This window comes from Dama dama, chromosome 29 (genome assembly GCF_033118175.1).
Source record: "Dama dama isolate Ldn47 chromosome 29, ASM3311817v1, whole genome shotgun sequence".
In the NCBI taxonomy this organism is placed as follows: Eukaryota; Metazoa; Chordata; class Mammalia; order Artiodactyla; family Cervidae; genus Dama; species Dama dama.
The window spans coordinates 26,682,870-26,689,787 of record NC_083709.1 but is presented as its reverse complement, the minus strand read 5'-3'; the positions used below and the strand labels follow the sequence as shown (position 1 = coordinate 26,689,787).

The 6,918-nt window shown below is 39.2% G+C and overlaps 1 non-coding gene across 1 annotated transcript; it reads left to right on the top strand.

The window, feature by feature from the left end:
- Positions 1–485: 485 nt before the first annotated feature.
- LOC133048995 (U6 spliceosomal RNA) lies at positions 486–591 on the top strand. Its single transcript, XR_009691164.1, has one exon. It is a non-coding gene; the product is annotated as a U6 spliceosomal RNA (small nuclear RNA).
- The last annotated feature ends 6,327 nt before the right edge of the window (positions 592–6,918 follow it).

Sequence of the window (6,918 nt, the reverse complement as noted above, 5' to 3'; positions counted from 1 at the left end):
TTTTAGCTCTATCTTTAACTCATGCACTATATTACTGACTTTACAGTCAAAAGTAAATTGAATGCTCAAAATATTAAAGTAACATCACATTCATTATTTGAATTAGGTACAAGTGCTCACTGGGGGGAATCAATTCATTATATTTAAATTGTTACTAAAACTATTACCCAAATCTAAATGTTCTTGAGACCCACAACATATTTTTCTCCATAGAACACCCCTGCACATGTGCTAAGTCACTGCAGCCGTGTCTTACTCCTTGTAAACCCATGGACTGTAGCCTTCCAGGCTCTTTCTGTCCATGGGATTATCCAGGCAAGCATATTGGAATGGGTTGCCATGACCTCCTCCAGGGGATCTTCCTGACCCAGGGATCAAACCTGCATCTCCCATGTCTCCTGCCTTGGCAGACAGGTTCCTTACCACTAGCACCACCTGGGAAGCCCTTAGAATACCCCTTACTCCTTCAACTCATGACCTTTTCAGTGTTCACTTCTGCAGCACACATACTAAAATCAGAACATCATAGAGAAGACAGGCATGGCCCCAGTGCAAGACGACATGAAAATTTGTGACATGCTCCCTATTTTTCAAACTTTAAAAAATAATAAAGTTTATTAATTTTTAAAACAAATTTTTAAGAGTAATCTTTTCTGCAGAGCTGTAGCTATCAGCTTCCCTCCTGCCAACTGTCTCAGTCAACAGAGTCACATGGATAAGAGAAACAGAAGTTGAGGTCCCCGCTTCCTCCAATGAGAGTGGGAATTGAAGTTGGGAACCTACTGCAGCCACATGTTCTGTCTAGAACGTGAGTCTGTTCACAAGGCTCCTCTGTGTAACACCATTCAGCGATTTCCTATTGCCCTTCAGATAAAATCACATCCCTGCTGTGTACCTACAGGCAAGTTATTAAACCTCTCTCTGGCTCAATTTCTTCTTTTATAAAATGGTGATAATAATCGTGAGGAAAATGTAAGTGAAGCACTTAGCACAAAGCTAATCAACATTCAATATTATTATTATTGATGGTATCTCACCAGCCCTGTTTCCTCTCTGTTCTCCTGGACTCTTATCTTGCAGCCACAATCAGCAATGAGTTCCTCACTTTTCCATAATCTTTCTTGTCTTTATGTTTTGGCTTCTGATTTTTTTTTTTTTTTTTTTCTGTTTTAAACACTCTCTTCCTCCTCCTGGCCTTTGGTCAGTTTCTCTCCTATTAATATATAAACTGCCAGCTCAAATGCATATTACCAAGTTCCCCCAATTGCAATTGCTTCCCCCAATTGCAATTCCTCTACTGTAAGATGCATCATACATTACTATAATATCTTAACTGAAATGTCCATAAAGGATCCAAGATTAGATGTGCCTTGCTCATCACTGTATTTCTCAGTAGCAAGCACGGGTACTCAGGGTAGACTGGGTTATAACGCAACTGAGAAAGAAATCTTAGCAGATTACAAGGACAAAAGATTAGCCGTGTGTGTGTGTGTGTGTGTGTGTGTGTGTGTGTGGTGAAGAAAAGTGCAATGTTTATGGTAAGGTGCCAAACAAGGAGTCTGGCACAGCTAGTGCTCAAAAAGCCCAAACTCCCAGATGGGTTTCAGCAAAGCCTTTTTCTTTAAGATTAGTCATTGATCACACAGGGCTACCCTATGGTTCAGGTGATAAAGAAGCCGCGTGCAATGCAGGAGACCTGGATTCGATTCCTGGGTTGGGAAGATCCCCTGGAGAAGGGAAAGGCTACCCACTCCAGTATTCTGGCCTGGAGAATTCCATGGACAGTATAGTCCATGGGGTCACAAAGAGTCAGACATGACTGAGCAACTTTCACACTTGATCCTACTACAATAACTATAGGCTGTCTCCACAGTGTTCTCATGCCAAGTCTCAGGCTGTTGGTTGCCCCAGGTCCTAAAACATTGCTTATCTTATGGTAGAAAGAAAGGAAACCTGGTAACCTTTCATTGCCTCTTGTAAAACTTCCATTCTGAAGTGGAACATATAATTTCTCCTCACATTTTATTGACTCAGGCAAGATATATGGCAAAACCTGATGTCAATCTGATGGGAAATCCTTATGCAGAAAGGTTGCTACAGAAGGGCAAACTACAATATTTAGTGACCTGTAGTAGATACAACAGTGTGTTGAAAAGCAGAGACATCACTCTGCCGACAAAGGTCCATATATTCAAGGTTACGGTCTTCCCAGGGGACACATACAGTTTTGAGAGCTGGGCCGTAAAGAAGGCAGAGCACCAAAGAACTGATGCCTTCGAACTGTGGTGCTGGAGAAGACTTCTGAGAGTCCCTTGGACAGTGAGGAGATCAAATCAGCCAGTCTCAAAGGAAATCAATCCTGAATACTCATTGGAAGGACTGATGCTGAAGCTGAAGCGCCAGCATTCTGGTCACCTGATGTGAACAGTGGACTCATTGGAAAAATCTCTGATGCTGGAAAACATTGAAGGCACAAGGAGAAGAGGGTGACAGAGGATGAGATGGTTGGATGCAATCACCAATACAATGGACATGAACGTGGGCAAACTCAGGGAGATGGTGAGGGACAGGGAGGCCTGGCATGCCACAATCCATAAGGTGCAAAAAGTTGGACATGACTGGGCAACTGAACAACAACACCTACTACAATAGATACAACAGATCGCAATGAGTGTGAATTTAATAAAATATTTCTTTGCTGCAAGTTGACAAATATAAACCCCACACCAATTAACATCTGGCCAGAAAGTGCACTGTTATTCAAAGAGATATCCATTTTGGAATTTTAAAAAATTTTATTGGAATATAGTTGATTTACAATGTTGTGCTAGTTTCAGGTACAGAGTAAAGTGATTCAGTTATATATATATATGATGGTGGTGATGCCATCCAATTTATATATATATCCTTTTTCAGCTCCTTTTCTCATATAGGTTATCACAGAATATTGAGTACATTTTAGAAAGTTTTGACTTTTTTCACAAAACCATGTTTTCTGTCATAGGCATTAGTTGCATGTCTGTGTGGTTACAGTTTCACAAACCATACCAGTATGTATACCACTTGTTAGTAAAGAATAACAATTATGCTCAACAACAACAAAATCTCCATTAGTTTGCTTACTTACTCCATGCAATATGAATGTGGACATGTTAGGTTACAGCCAGTCTCACAGAAATATGTAAATTTTCTTGTATAGCAAAAAGGGAACCTTCAAAATAAATTTCTTTGATCTCTCAGCAGAGACCCAGGAAAACCAAGTGACTTACCAAGTGCAAAGAGCTAAACAGCAGCAGAGTTGGACTAAAATGTGAATCATTTTTTTGTGAATCACCAATTTTAAAGCAAGTGCTCTCTTTCAATTATAGCAGAGCCTTCCCATGAGGAATGTCACCAAATGGGAATGAGTGGAAGAGATCACCGTTTAAGAGATGAGGAAACTGAGACCCACGGAGGTGAAATGACTTTCTCAAAGTTATCCACAGGATAGTTCTGTTTTGCTTGACTGCAAGAAACCTTAAGGAAACATCAGTTCTTTCACCAACTAGGAATAGTACCTGCTCTTCACTGAGGGCTCAAAGAAATACATGTTGAATTGAATTGATCTGAAAGTGAACTGAATTGCACTGAAAGGACACAAAATTTAGAAATGCATTTTTCCCCCATTACACAGCCTTTGTTTCCACGTCCTCTGGAATTTTAGACTTGTCAATCCATCAAGTTACACACCAGCAACTATGACTTTGTTAGTTTCTCCTCTATAATATCCCTCCTTGTTCACTGCTTCCTCTACATTTATAACTGCCATCCTCCTTTGAACATAAACAAATTAATATCTAGAAATCTTGTCGTCTCATGACATTTATAGAACAACATAGCATCTAGAAAGCAAAATCACCAATGATAAGGGCCTCTGAAAGACCATTAGACAAAGAACTTAATTCCCTCTGAGCTAAGAGGTCAGCTAAAAAAGTGACATAACCCAGATGCTCCTAAGCCACAGGAACAAATGCCATTAAGTTGCTGCCTCCTGACGACCGAGTGATATGTACGAGGAATCAGAATTAAATTTGGAGAGAGAATACAGATTCCGGCTTGGCTCCAGGGATGAAGGATATTAGATAAGAAAGAAACAATCGTGCTGTCAAGTCTAATTGTTTTAAACATAAAACTCTTTCCATATGTCTTGAGATGAAAAGAGTTGCACAGTATTGGGATGCTCTGAGAAACCATACAGAGAAAGAACAGTGTACACCATTTGGGTTGAAAATCTTGACTCTGCTTTCTTTTTCTTCTTATGACCCACCTGGGTACATCGGCATTTGAAAATAACTATACAAAAAGCATATTATGAAGCCTTTATGTTATATCATGGATTTGACTAAGTATGAGAAATGGATGGACTTTGTGGTCAGAGATCATTTGGTTCCAAACCTGAAAATACTCTTTCTTGTTGTTTGATCTACTTTCTCATCTGTAAACAGAGATTCTATTCTTATGGCATAAGGATGTGCTAAGGACTAAATAAGACAATAGACACAAAGTGATTACCACTTAGTAGGCAGGGCTTCCCTGGCGGCCCCGACAGTAAAAAAATCAACCGTAACAGGGGGAAAGGCTGACGGCAAAAGGAGGAGAGGGCGGCAAGGATGAGATGGTTAGATAGCATCACTGACTCAATGGACACAAATCTGAGCAAACTCCGGGAGATAGTGAAGGACAGGAAAGCCTGGCATGCTGCAGTCCATGGGGTCACAGAGTCAGACACGACTTAGTGACAGAACAACAACAGCAACCCTTAGGAGGCATTCATTACAGCGTGCCTTCTTTACGGTTTCCTTTAAACACATGCAGAGGTAGTCATCCACGGACGCTCCACAGAAGTCTGTGATGAGATGAGATAAACTTGCCACTCATTAACAATTGAGAGATGCCTGCCTTTCATCCCTTCAATTAATTAATATGGATTTACTTAGAACTAATAGTCAAAACTCTATAGTAGGTACTGTAAATGTTACAAAGTCTTATTACACAGAATCTACACAACTAAGGCATTTATTGAAGCCCGTATGCATCACTTATGGCATTAAGTAATCAAGATTATTTGGGTTTTTAAGTGTTTTTCTCTATGAGATGTATGTGTTCAGTGTAAAAAATTAGTAACAAAATACTCAGACTCAAGCTAGAAGAAGTGGGTTTTGTTTCATACTAGATTGTTTGGAAATTGTTTCCAACTAATTTTACGATATGGGTATATCTATATGTTTGGATCCACTTCTTGTTATTATGGCAGAAAGAGCACTGGGCTGGGTTCAGGCCCTCCCTTCCCATGTCCCAATGGGTATAAGAATTGCCATTGTGCTTCTTTCTGGCATCTCTGTTTCCTCTTTGTGAAATCAGATTTCATAAATGGTTTCTAAAATCTAAAATCATTGCCATATATAAAAGTTTCATGGAGATATAGATACCACCATATAAACTGCCATTTCATATAATACACCAAGGCATCAATGAATGGAAGGTTCTCAGAAGGTTATCAAACTGCCGTTCACTTCAGTATCTCCTGGAGCAAATCCAGAGATGGATTTGAGGGGATTTGAGGGTAATACCAGACCTCTTCTCCTTTGGCCTCTTGGGGCTACCACACAGCACAGGAGTGAGCATAGGCCAGATGGACCCACAGTTGTAGGAGGTTTAATTGACCATATGATGCCTTACCTATGGCCCCAATTAAAACCCTTGAGCCCCATTAAGAATAACAAGGAGAGGAAAAATAAACACCTTGGTAAGATTTTATGAAGAGGCATTGCCCAATGTTACAGTATTTTTGACTGTCATCTCCCAATTCCCCCTTAACTCATCACTAAAATAACCTAAATTCCATTGAAAACAACTCGAACCATTGCTAACACCAGTACCAGGAAAGGGAGGTTAGTGAAATTTACATCATTGGGGGTCTTATCTTCTTTATGACTTTCTTTCTACCACTGCAAAACCATTACATAAGCCCTACATATTTTACATTTCTAAATATTTCCAAATTCCTGGTGTGTGTATTTTAACATCTTATGTATTATTTTTTAAGGACCAGTATCCAAATACATCAAAAATCTTTTTTCACATAGATCTTATAACAAAACTTGAAAAAATATATATATTATTTTCCTGTGCCGTAACCACTGCAGTCTAATGCAGAAATTTGCCTTTGATAGAATGAAAAATACAGAATATAAAGGAAGAAAGATATTTTCCATCATAAAAATTTTAACTTGGAGAAGAAAAAGGGCAATTACATAAACAAGTCAATTCAGCCTCAGGGAATGTGTAACCTGCAGAACTTTCTGGTTGAAACTCAGGTGAAAAGGGAGAAGAAAGATATATAATATCTTTCTGCATAATGCATCCCAATTCTGTGTGAATATTAAGCCTCTCTGTGATTAATATTAGGTTCTTGTTTTATTAATCATCATTGACCTCTTTAAAAAATGATCCACCCAACACCTACTGACACAGAATATCTGAAATGTGGGGACAGCTTCACATGTATTTAAAAATAGAATTTAAAAGCTACACATGATTCTGTGATTCTGATACAGGCTATATTCGTGTATATCACTGGTTCCCTAGTCCTCTCAGGAGAAACACTTTTCTTGGGTATTTTCAGATGGTTTTTCTTCAGCTCCTCTAGTGATATGTCACACATTTGTAATGCAGTTAGATTCTTTTGTCGTAGATTTCTTTCCACTCAAGGATCCTCTGACCTCCTAAATGACTGTCTCAGATTTAAGAAATACATACATTAAGGCTCATTCTCTGGGCTATAAAGTTCAATGGGCTTTTGAAAAATGTGCAAGGTCTTCTGTCCATCATTACAGTGTCATGCAGGATGGTTTCAGCCGGACTTAGAATATTGTGCTC